The 13,663-nt window shown below is 40.6% G+C and overlaps 1 non-coding gene across 1 annotated transcript; it reads right to left on the bottom strand.

The window, feature by feature from the left end:
* Nucleotides 1-4,773: 4,773 nt before the first annotated feature.
* On the bottom strand, nucleotides 4,774-4,858 carry trnal-uaa. Its single transcript has one exon. It is a non-coding gene; the product is annotated as a tRNA-Leu (tRNA).
* Nucleotides 4,859-13,663: the final 8,805 nt, after the last annotated feature.

Below are 13,663 nucleotides of genomic sequence, written 5' to 3'. Positions count from 1 at the left end.
CTGTGATTGAATCTTTAACTAGTCTATTTGGTATTGTAGAAAGAGGGATGTTTAGCATAGCAATAGCCCTCAGAAATTCATGCCATCCTTGAGGTCGCCCTGCGATGGCTCACAGCTTGTGGCCGGTGATACTTTTACCAGATCAAACACATGCATTACCTGGAATGGTTGTGCCGTTAAAAACAAAAGACCCAGAATCGTCCCACGATGCTATGCCTTGAGAGTTGTACATCTTTGCTAATATATACTCAGCATTCCTTTTGCTTCTCAGGGGTACATTTTTTAAAACCTCAGAGGCTACCTGATTGTTCTCAAAAGTGGGGGGCGTAGCCTGTACTGCTAAACTTTGTGACACATCATCGGATGATGACTGCAGTGGTAAACTCAGTGTCAGTGTGTTCGTCTCAAGGTCCCCCTGTTTAACCAGGGCCAAATATCTCTGTAATAATGACGTATAATGCAGGGCCTTCTCATGAGGGGTCAGGTGTGTTTTACTCAAAACATTTTTCATAGCTACTTCCAACTCGTTTTCAACAGACTGGCGCAGTGGGGTAGTTACGACATCATTTTTTAAACGGTCCAATTGTCTTTGTGGTACCAGATACATTTTCTCAGCGTACTCCATTACTTCTAACTCTGTCTTGATGTAAACAGACTGGTTATGAACGGCAGAGCAACACTCAAGAGGGGCAGGAGAAATCCACCTTTCTGGTTAATAGTGCGTCTCTTTGTGCGCGAGGGCCAATTTTCTTGTCAGCCAGTAACTTTATCAAAATCTTATTTTTACGTAGTTTTTATATTGTATAGCTGTTAAGGGTATAGTACCACGAAGAATATTCAGTGTCACCGCAGAGAGCTAAGATTAACTCATCTGACGAGAATGTAAAATGACACGCCTCTGGGGCGGTTTAGCTTTAAGTAAACGCCTCAAAAGAGGCAAATTTCTACCGATTCTCTCAGACATATCTGTGTCTCAGTTTGTTTTCTTCGGCACATAGACAGCCTGATGCTCCAAAAGCAAATCTGTTCTGAGGCGGTACAAATCTGGGGTTTTTGGTTTATAGTCAATCAACAAATATCCGTAGGGTTTCACAGTGGCATTTTTAAAAGATTCAAGAAAGAATTTTGTGTTACCGGGGTACATCTGTCTCGCTAATACACTGATTTGGTTGTTATCTCTAGGGTTTTTGAAAACAATTAGATAATTAGTGTTCAAACTGATTGTTCTGCTAGATTTCCCCTGAAAGAACAGATTCTGAACCATGTAAATGGCACTAAGATTACGATGATGTACATACTGTGTGAACACCTTCTCTATTTCTGTATTATTGCTGGCATCTTTCATCACATCATCAATAATTAGCAGGTTAGTTTTTGATATGGGTAATAACTCATCATCATCTAGAGCGTTAGGTATTCCTTGAATAAATTTGACATCTCTCAGCTTTAACAATTCGTCATAAAGTGGTTGCCAACAATCATAAATATACACTATATTTTCAATTGCATCACTAATAAGGGTGTCGATATTGGCTATCAACTGTTTTACAAAAAATGTCTTGCCAGAATTAGAAGGCCCGCTTATCACACAAGAAAATGGATGCTGTAGTCTGAAATCGTATACAGGGGCCTCTTTTAAGCCAGTGTTATATTTATCCATGATAGACATATACCCCTTAGTATCCGTATGGCCTAGTTGTGTAGTCGGGTAGTAGCACCCTCTTGTTGTAAACAACCCTGAACCTCTTCTCACCAGTTTTGTTTTTTAGAATGAGATGTTTCTTGTTACGCACAATATTATCAGTTCGAGCCCGTATGTGTCGTGTACTATCTCTGTCAGTCACATAATGATCAACAAGGCCAATGAGGGTGTCCAATCTGATCAGTTTTGAATTCTCTGCATTAAGCGTGATACCTTTAGCCTTCATACAGGTTTTACCCCGGGCTGTGCGATAGCCATAAGTCTTCGGGCCGGCTGAACAGAATTCTGTGATGTAGTCACCATCATCCAGCTCATTTGTGAGATCCCCTAAATAGGGCCCCAGCGGCGGCTCCCAATCGCCATCCTTTGAGACATAAACCGCACTGTCAGTATCTGTGTACAAAAGGCGCTCACCCAATTTGTCCATAAGCTCGTACAATTTAAGGCGAGCATGAGCGGTGGTGAATGCACCCACAAACACATTTATGTCTGGGGTCTGTACACAACTACCCTCAGCATGACGCCATTGGACTAAGGCCACATCATCAGACACAAATGAAAAGTGTGTGACATCATATTCACAACCAAAAATGTATCTGGCAAAATGCCGGGGTCTTTCACCATCGGTGGTGGGCAAATTCTCTCTCATAGAGAAGCGACCCCAGAGGCTGTTGAGCAACAACTTGTTTATTTGCCTTACGGCAGGGTTCAAACAGATCTTATCAGGATTCAGCCTAATCCCCTCCTTCTCATAATAGTCCTCGATGTAGGCCTCTTTAGCCTCATCAGTCACCGCGTGGGCAGGGTATCCGCTAGCTTCCTGCTTGTATTGGAGAAATGTCTTCACATAGTCTGAAAACAATGTGTCGGATCTCTGAGAAAAAATGCCAGACCTCATCAACCTTGGTAACAATGTAGCCCTTTTCAATAGCCTTCATCAGCTCAAGACTAACCCAACACCCGAAATGGAGCTCATCCTCACTGTGCTCACAGGGGCTGGTCTGATTCTCTTCTACAGCACAAGTCCTGCAGAGGGGGAACATCAATTTGCCGTTGCAGCGGTATGGAAGCACGGGGTGTAGTAAGCCCCTAGGTGGAGAGACTGTAGCTTTGATCAACCCGTAATAATTTTCAAGTGGCTGAAAATCTCCCACTATGATCTGGGGGTTGTGGATGGGGTACTCACACTTGCTCTGACATGCCGGGTATAGGGATGTGAAATCAACGTAGTGAATTTTCTCACCCTCACCAGCTTTTGCGGTAAAGATTGTAGGCATCTGTTCTTCCACCGTTAAGAGAATCGCGAGGATTTAAACATTTCGGGGTGTACGTATGTGGCCATGAATCTCTTAACATCAGGGTCACGCTGCTTAGCCTGGTTCCACTCACATTCCCACATCACTTCGACCCTAAACCCTTTGGTCTTGGTGAGGTATGTCACCTTATCATCAAAATGTCTCCTCACATCCCCGTAAGGGATATTTAACAGGGGGTGTATATGGTCTGGATTGTAGCGGCAATCATGGCCGTGATGAAAACAGCCATTAAATTCGAGTGCATGTTTGACACCATTTTTTTTCATAATAGCCGTCGAGGTAGTACTGACCTACTTGCACCTCGCCACCTTTCAAAGCATGTTGTACAACCATATCCCTACTATCATTCACATATTCCAACCATTGGATAGAGGAGTTGGAGTATGCCTTATGTTGGTTAACATAGGCATTGTTGTGTGTGAGTGCTATTGTGTCTCGTTGCAGGAAGCATGCCTTGTAGACAGCCATGCAGCAGGATGCTAATGTAGTCTGAGTGAATGGGTCTACACCAGTACAGCCCATGAAGCGCCTCATGGTATTTCATGCACGCGTCCCTCAGTAGCACAACATCATGGACCCCATAAGATCGTAGCTCTTTCTGAAAATCAAAATCGCCTTTGGATGCCTCGCCATACCATGTGTCAAAGTCGGCTCTGTCTTTATCGGACATGGTGTCGTACCCATAGTACTCCACGATCTGGATAGGGGCCCCTATAGTAGTTGTTAGCTGCTGTGTTAAATTTGTGTGGGAAGTACCCTTTTTCACGGTGTTCAGATTTAAGGCCGCAGTTGTCTTAGCCAAACGCATGGGGATGAGCGAATAGCTGTCAATGAACCGCTGTTTAAAGATCTCATCATACATGAAAATTAATCTGCATCCAGTCATGATTATTTTGGGCGTAACCCTAGCTTGGTGAAATGCTCCAGTAAAATGATATTATCAAACCCTGATGCATTGTGGGCCATCCATGTGTAGCCCTTATATGTAGACCGTCTGAAGTGTCTCAACATCATAAACACGCAACTACTACCCTCGGCCTCAAAAGATCCCCCTTTGAAAGTCATGGCAGCAGCAAAATTAGCCTGGTGTTTACCATTTTCAATTCGTGTTTCTAAATCGAAAAAGATATGCTTGGGCTCTGTCTCTTCGGCTTGAAGGGTTGAATGAAACAGCTATGGTTATCACCAGGCACCAAATTGGCTTTACAGTGAGGACAACGCATGGATGAGCATCTGTGGGGGTTTTTCTTATTCATGCTGACATGATATCGTCTGTTACACTTTTTGCAGTACTTAGTGACATCACATGGGACCACCATTCTGCCTATAACCCCAGTGGGCTCAGGTTGTTTGTGTCTGGAATGGCAGTAAGCTGATTTGCAGTATCGCTCGCATACAATCACGGCAGTATACTGATGGTCCTTTATTTTTGTGGCAATTCACATCGTTGCATACATCACAATTGTATTTACATGGCGTGATCCGTTTATTACTGTAGCCACGGTAGCAAAACCACAAAAGTGACCTTCCCCAGGAATGTATTGGAAGCAAAATCGGTGGTAATGATGGTCATGGAGGTACAGATAAACAGTTTTCTTAGGGTTGGGTGTCACCCTAGTCTGATCGTCAGCAACTCATGTAGGGGGTTAGGTAAAGACCACAATTTTAACATCGTACATGTCCTCAAAACGGCCACATCAGAAAAACCTATTTGATAAAAGTGAACTTCATACTACTCTCAGCCATTAATATAGTTGCTAGGAGTGGGGGTCGAACCCACGAGGACACAAACATCCATTGGATCTTAAGTCCAACGCCTTAACCACTCGGCCATCCTAGCAGCACACTTTGTATTTAGCCCCATTTACCACTAAACATATACAACTCTTACAAAGTTTATCTGATTCCCCATTATCCACAAAACACACATGGGGGTTTGGGGGCCAATATGGGCTTCAGGGGTTTGACACCAGTCACATGACTGTCACATGACACTACATCCAATATGGATGCCAAGGGGCGTGGCATTGTTTGACACCAGACACATGACTGTCACATGACTTTACATCCAATATGGCTGCCCAGGGGTTTGACACCAGTCACATGACTGTCACATGACTCACAAAACAATAACAATAACAAACAACACGTGGTGACAACCACATGGCTAATTTGCATAAAAAGGAGGCGTGGTTATGACGTGATTTATGACGTTTCAGGGGGCGGGGCTTATTTTGACAGATAGTTCAGGATAATTACTACTAACCAGGCTGCAGTTTGAGGTACTTTTTTCTCCATGGTACTGGACATTGATGAGCATTTTGCTGACCCTGTTAAAACAAAGAAAATGATTACATCAATACAAGAACAACAATGATTTGACTATCAGCAGTATATCAACTAACCAGCAAAGGACTTCTAAACTTTATTCTGACATTATTTACCACAGGTTACCAAATGTTTCAACCAAAGTGTTTTGTCTTAAAATATGTTCATATAATCCCTACTTTTTAAGCAACATGACTGGTAATAATTTAAATAATTTCATTAGGCAGTAAACTCGTCTACATTTTACCATATCCATAAAAAAACTGCTCATAATTTCAGAGAATAAACATTTCTTACTCTGCTCAGCTGTAACGTGGACTGATGGACTGAATATCCTTATGCACGTGCTTGCAAGCTATTGAACCACAATTTCTACAAATATCTAAAATTAGTATCAGCTAGCTAACTTCTATACTCTTTGGCTTACCTGCACCCTTTATAAGTTAGGAAACAAAGAAATTGATCTAACCCAAATGAAGCCAAAAGACTCTAACAGAAACTAATACCAGTGCCATACAGAGAATGGAGACTGCACCAAACCAACCAGGCTAGCGGTTACCTTACACCTCTGTTTGCTACAAATGCCTAACAGTTAAGCGAATGCCCCTCGTGGTCTCAGCTAATGTTAGCTAGCAGCAATTTTTATAACCAAGCAATAGTGTTCAGTTCAACCAAGCGTCAATGAGTGCGACAGACTGTTATAATTAGTCAGTCAACAGATCCATTTGTAAACTTTATTCTAGCTTACAGAAGTAGAGGGAACAAATTAATTTACCTTTTACTATCCCACGCTGTACTTCAATGGCGTCCATCTTCTTTTCAAAAATCTCAACTGAAGGACCGGAAGTGTAAATGACTCCACCCCAGAGTTAGGTACATTCACACCCACTTAAAACACTAGGTTGTGAGTTTTAATTACACCGTGGGTGTACATGTTTGTTCAAACAACTCGAAGTTACACTAATTAACACTAATGAACACTGAAAAATATGTCTCTGATAACTTAGTTATTTAATAACACTGTCACTTAATAACACTGTCAATTTTACTGTGCACATTGTTGTATTATGTGTCTTGGCCTTATATATATATATATATATATATATATATATATATACAATAATACACACCTAATATGCTCTTACTAACTCTCACACCCCATGCAGATACACACCACGCAGACCATATACACTAACTCTCACACGCACGCAGACATACACATTCAGGGTTCTATTTTAACGAACCGAAGCTCCTGGTAAATAAACAATGTTTACATATTTTTCATATTTATTATTGCCATTGGTCTCAGTGTTCATATCAGTTTGAAAAGTCCTGTCAGAATACCTTTATTTTAACAAAAAAGCAATTTGAGCAACCTTTAAATGAGTATACGCATATTATCCCAATTGTGACCGGTAATAAAACTCACTTTTTCTACTTAATCTACTTTTCTACAGTTTTAAAAAAAAAAAATTATTGATTACTTCAAAGGGTTGCTAATAGCACATGATTTGCATATTTGCATGTCTGGGAAAAATTTGGGCTTAAATGGGTTAATAGCTACGGTATTTGTGAGAATTTCAGCTTAAGCCATTATTTGGCGTGGGATAATTCATCTTTGGCTAACCCTAACCCAGTTTCACACATTGTGTATGTGTGTGTGTGTGTGTGTGTTATGCTAACAGAGAGTGAGGATTTTGACACACTGAAAGAGGTGAGCAGTGATACAAAGAGGTCTGTGTGGCTCTTCGTTCTCATGGTCACACACTCCTGACCCTTGTCCTGAACTCTGACTTTTCTGAGGGTGTAGATTTACAATCCAGAGATCCCTATGTGGGATTGTTTTGATATGTTGAGTGGTGATGTCTCCATAAGGATTGATGATGGTATTGTGGTTGCAGAATTGGGCTTTGAAGTGGAAGCTAAAAAGGTTTGGATTCAATTCCGGCCTGCTAATGTTTTGCCCCTGAGCAAGGCACTTAACCCTGACTTGCAACCAGGGAGACTGTCTCTATAATGCATATATGAATGAATGGATGGATGAATGAATTAATGAATTAAGTAATTATTAAATATTTTGAATAGCCTCATGCCTACAGTACATGCCTTGTGTTTGACCCCAGTTCATGCCCAGTTTATGACCCCACTGGAAATGTCATTGGAGTTGGGAGATAAGTGGCAAAGACACATTTCTCCTCTCAGGTGTGCTTAGTTACTCTGCCTCATTTGCAGTACATCTGTCACCATTCCTCCTTGTTTACTCCTCTGACACACTGATAAGTCTTGGCAGAATCTTCTCTTTACTGTAGTTTACTTGTCTCTGTGTGTGTGTTTTTAACAAGCCTATTGGTAAGTGATATTTGTAACAGGTGTTCATGTAAGCTTCTTACTGAATGTGTATTTCTCATGAGCGGTCAGTATTAGGGCCCCTTTTCTCTATTTACACCACTTCTTTAGGTGAGATCATTCACTCTCATGGATTTGGCTATCGCTGCAATGCAGATGATACTGAAATTTACCTGTCTTTCTCACCTGATGACTACCGTTTCAGGTCGTATTTCAGCATACCTTAAGGATATGTCAGTTTGAATTAAAGATTGGAACTAGAGATGCACCGATAGATCGGCTGGTGACCGGAATCGGCCGATTTTCACGTGATCGGCCATGACCGGCGACCGGCCGGTCAGTCTGAGACATGCCGATTTTATGCCGGTCAAATACACTCGTGCGCCGCAATTGTAACAACACCCAGCTGAGTTTGCAAAGTTTGAAGACGCTAGCAGGCCAACACTCAGGGCTGGATGTAAGGCTACAAATAAAGCGCTAATAGGCTAGTGAGTTTTTCTATGCAAACGCTGTGCTTTACCATTGGCCTACTGCGTGGAATTTACTAAGCTGTCACTTCATTAGGCTACGTAAACATCGCTCATCACCGCCCGTCACTGCCGCTAATTGCGTGCCCACAGCTGAACCACAAGCCTGCTGAACGGAGATAAACGACATACAGTAGCCCTAGTAGTTCTACTCCACTGAAAAAAAAAATACTCTAACTATTTACTGCACGTAGACTACGGCTATGCCTTAAAATACCGTAGTCTAGCAGATTGAGAAGTGGATGTCGTGAAAGTGAACAAACGATAGCCTATTAGAAAGGCAAACAAACGTTAAAGTTGCTTTTGACATAGTAGCCTACAATGAAGAAAACTGATGCTCTGAATACTGAATCAGTCGTCTCTGAAAGTTTCTATAGCCTAATTGATGCATTTAACCGAATTTGGATTTAATTTTTTCACATAAAACAGATGTGCACTGTTTTCATATGGTGGAGCACCTAATCACTATTAGCACTTCTCCCCCTGTGTTTGCGTGATAGCCTAGGCTGCTACCACTTTTCCCTCGCCCTCCATAAATTCATCAATGCATATTTTCATATGCATTGATGAATATGTTATGGTAGTATGTTCAAATGTATCATGAAAATTGTTCTTCAATCTTTAGTTGGCTTTTGGATGTGAGAAGCATAAAATGGGTGTTCCATAACTTAATCCATAATTTGATAGCCTACTGCATCTGAAGTTAGACTTGAAAAGAATCTGTCTGCTCACGGTTCCATTTTTTTAACAGCCATTTCATCATTGATAAGTTGATTACCGTCTATATTAACATGTTCTATCAAAGAAAAAAGATAGAAAATAACTATTTGTGTGTGTGCTGTAAAATGGTTAGAAGAAATGAAATCGGAATCGGCTAAAATCGGTATCGGCAGGTCAAACTCTATGAAAAATCGGAAATCGGTATCGGCCCAGAAAATTGCAATCGGTGCATCTCTAATTGGAACCTCTATCTTAATCTCTCCAAGAATGAAACTGTTGGTGTTGGCAGCTATTACAGCTATTGCCCAACAGATTAATATCCAGCTTGGCTCATCTTTACTGACCCCAACTAAATCTTGGGCGTCACAATTGATGACCTATAGAAAAAATTGTTTTTTCTGAGTACGGAGCCTCAGAGCGTCTGCTGTGTCGACCAGTCATTAATGCTAAGAGGTCACATCCAACACTCTATTTAATCTGTTGGTCCTTGTTGATGGAATGAGTTGCCTAGTGTTCTTGAGGGGCTTAATGACTCATCTGTTTCATTAATGTAAAACTAATTATTTCCATTATTGATATTTTATATTGTTATTGATATTATTGTTATTATTACTATTATGCTTAATGTGGGCTCTGCATGCATGCGAGAGAGAGAGAGAGAAAGATAGAGAGAGAGACGTGTTAATAGTTAGTGGGAATTTTGACACGATTAAAGGTGCTTGTCTGGCCAGGCTGGGGTGTGTGGTTGCTGGTTCTCATGTTCACACACGAGTGACCCGTATCTTGAACTCTGACCTCTCAGTACAGTTCTATCTGTGTGAATCCTTGAATAACATATGTAATATAGCTTACATAATCCAGCAAAATAAATTATGTCTGTGGTGAACTCATGAACATATGTAATGTAAGTTTATGAACATAAGCAGTAAAACAACAGCATTAAAAATGCAGTGAACTGAACAGAAACTGTAACATTCTCTGTCAGATAGCATTATCAGTTCCAAAGATGATTTTAAGACGGTTGAAGAAGGTACAGTTCAAGTAACTTTACACCACATGGAAAAGTTCTAAAGCACCGAGATGTTTAGGTAAACTGATATTATATAGTTCCTGCAATTGCATGAGATTATTTGACTGGTGATTAGGCCTACTACTGTGGTGCAAGATTAGCCTACTACATTTCTACAAAGCAAGCAATGCTTGCCAAGTAGATAAACTCACCTTTAGAATGCTATTGCAAATCAGTGCATACGACCATTTGTGCAGTTGTCACCTCAACACACACCCCTTTCTGGCACATGTTTGCGCACCTACGTTGCACGCGTTGCCTGGCAGCGTGCCAAAATGAAGGTGTCAAACCACAATTTGACACGAGCTGCATCTCCTTTATAAATGGATCCTTCGCTCAGATTCGTGAACATACTTCACCACAGACTCGAAGGATTAAGGACTTGCATCGCTCGGGAATAATCGTATGGAGTGCTCTACTTGTCAAACTAGGACTATGGAGATAACCATTAATTCTTGCCTTGGACATACCGGATATAATAATGAAAATACAACACACGAGCCACACTGTAAAAAATAATAAGTAATGGTTACTTGAAAAAAGGGTGGAAACTCGTTGCCTTAAATAAGTTAAGTAAACAAAACTTTTCTCTTTCAAGTTATGTTTACTTGATGTCTACAAGTAATGCTTACTTAGAAGTTATCCTTACTTAAGACTTTAAAGTTCTGGTTACTTACTTCCAACTAGTAAAGTTTACTTCATGCCCTCAAGTAAAGCTTACTTGAAACAAAGTTGTATTTACTACTGTTAAATGAGTTACCCTTACTTTGAGTTGTAAAGGGTACTTTATGTTGGATAGTAAAGTTTACTTGCAGAATATACACAAATAGTTGGCACTATTAGATTAGATAACTTTATTGTCATTTTGCAGAGTACAAGTACAAAGACAACAAAATGCAGTTTGCATCTAACTAGAAGTGCAAAAAAGCAGAAAAATGCAATGTGATAAACAAAGACAGGTGGTGCATAGACAGGATAGGAAATATGCGGTGTAAACAGTAGTATACAGTTGGTTTACAGAAGGTGGTTTAGAGTAATATAAATTAGGTATAAATATGTGCAGTGTATTAGCAGAATAAATATGGATATATTTGGTATGAACCATATAGACATATATGTACAGTATACAGCTATGTGCAGTGTGGTAACAGTACTGTAGTGCAGAAACAGTAACATTATAACAGTAGTAAGAATACGTGTATGTGCAGGATGAATAGTATGAAGAGCAGTAGAAAATGGAATGGCTATATGTGTAATTACAGTATGTACATTTGTAAATAAATAGAACACTATGGGTGGGATAGGGTAGTGCAATTGTCATGGGGGTGGGTGTCCCCGTCAAGGTTTCCATGGTCATGGTGGACACCTCAACAGGCACAGGCAAGGAGGCATCGGTGAGGGGGGGCTTAGTTGGTTGGTTGTCACCGGGATGCACAGCTAGAGTTCAGTAGGGTGACAGCCGCCTTGGGGAAGGAGCTTCCTCTGAACCTGCTGGTTTTGGGTGCAGAGAGACCTGTAACGCCTCCCAGAGGGGAGTGGGGTGAACAGTCTGTGGTTGAGGTGAGAACAGTCTCTGATGATACTGCTTGGCATATACATAAGCATCACTTGCCCTGGATGGCCTTGATGGAGGGAGTGAGGAACCCGGTGATCGTTGGCCAGTTTCACCACCCTCTGCAGTTTTTTCGATTAGGTATTCTGGTGTAACCTCCATGTTTCAATCAGTAGTGTTTGAGCAACTGACCTCTGACTTCACATCCAAACAAGCACAACTTACATGTCCAGTTCATTTGCTCTGCATTTTTCAGTTTTCCAACTGCAAAAGAAAAAAGGGGCAAAATTATTATCAATATGCATCTATTGGCCATGTTTAACTAAAACAGCTGATTAAGTTTATCACATTAAATGTTAATTTAAATTATTTCTCCAGAGACCTAATTAATACTGTTAAGCTAAAAATATTATGATTTGGCAACTTAATTTTCTCTATTGCTTCAGGCCTAGTACATTTATCACAATAGAATTTAAAATATCAATCATACGTTGGAATTATATGATGCCATTTTGCACCTCAATAACGGCACATTCGTTCAAATTCCACACACTGCAACCTAAGTCCTCTTGCTAAATCACAACGAAAGATTTTAGATAAAAGACCATGGCTTTCTCAGTCAGTAAGGTTATGAGTCCAATTATCCTAATTGTTTTATCAATACAGTAGGAATATCGACGTAAACCATACACAGTTTAATATTTACACGTTTTGAATCAACTTAGCATGCTAGCAAAGCGTTTCTCATGAGAAATGGCTAGCGTTAGAACTAAACTTCATTAAGAGAGCTCATGAAGACAACTGCTATTGGCAAATGTATACAGCCTAGTTTTAGACCCCAGGCCACCACTTCCTCATAACCCGATAACAAAAATATTAAAGGGCTTGAATACCTAGAATATTTGTTTTCTGCTCAGCATGGTCTGAGGCAGTGTTAACAAAGATCTTTGGTGTTAACTTCGCATAGCTGCTATCAGTTAGCTGCAAACTGTTAGCAGCTAAGCGCATATATCGACCACTTAGCAAGTTGAACTTAACATTACCCCAGTTGTTAATGAAACCGAATGTACAGTTTTGCACAAATGCTGTTAGTTCAACCTATACTGTAAACATTTGACACATTAATACATACTGTAAACTTACCGGACAGAGCAAGTCACTGGTGAAGCTGTTACACTCCCATCCCAAAAAGTCAGCCACACCGTAACACTGCCGACCGTTGGCTGTGGAATCCAGAATGCTCCCTCTGCAACTGTGCAGCGTATGGACTGCGTGAGTCCAGTTTACTCAGGTCTGAGTTGTGAAGCTTACCGCGTGTATCTCAAGTTTTAGACCCCATTGTTGCAAGTTCGGCACATTACTAATGTTACTCTAGTAAGAACACTAGGTCAGCCTATAGTAAGTAAAGTATACTTGTGTTACTGCAGTAAGATGTAGTGTTATTTTTTACAGTGCAACATACACGCGTGCTCTGTTTTGGAGACCGTGGACACAAGGACAGTTGGAACAAAGGGACTCTCATGGGGTGAGTTTATTTGAATCAAATGATGGATTAAGAGAGATAAATGAACGGCTGGACAAAAGCCTGTAATGTTCATATAAAAAACATAAACCGTGTTATTCTCATTGTTTCTTTGATCCCGCTAACGTTATTTTCTTTCCTTTCTTTCTCAGTTTTACGGCAAATCTCCAGTTGAATTATCAGATGCAAAGAAGCCCAACAGAAGCCCACATCCTGTAAAGTGAGTCTTATCTCTCAATCACATCACGTTGCCAGAGTTTCTGTTTTCATCATACGTGACGTAGACTATCAATTGTATTGGATTCCTGTGGTTTCTAACACAAACCTTGTTTCCTTGGTAGGTTATTCTGGCCTCGATCGCGCTGCTATGATTATCTGTATCAGGACGCCGAAGCGCTGCTTCGGAATTATCCCGTCCAGGCGACTGTCTGTCTTTACGCAGACTCCAGCAGCGAGGAGGACGAGAAAGAAATGTACTTGACAGATTTATAAATGACAATTAGATGGGACATAATATATTTGGTAATTTATTTCGGTGCGAAATTTGTAAATACGTAATTTAATGGATGCTTATCAACACC

Source organism: Alosa alosa, chromosome 11 (assembly GCF_017589495.1).
Source record: "Alosa alosa isolate M-15738 ecotype Scorff River chromosome 11, AALO_Geno_1.1, whole genome shotgun sequence".
NCBI lineage: Eukaryota > Metazoa > Chordata > Actinopteri > Clupeiformes > Clupeidae > Alosa > Alosa alosa.
This window is presented reverse-complemented; position numbering and strand designations above follow the sequence as displayed.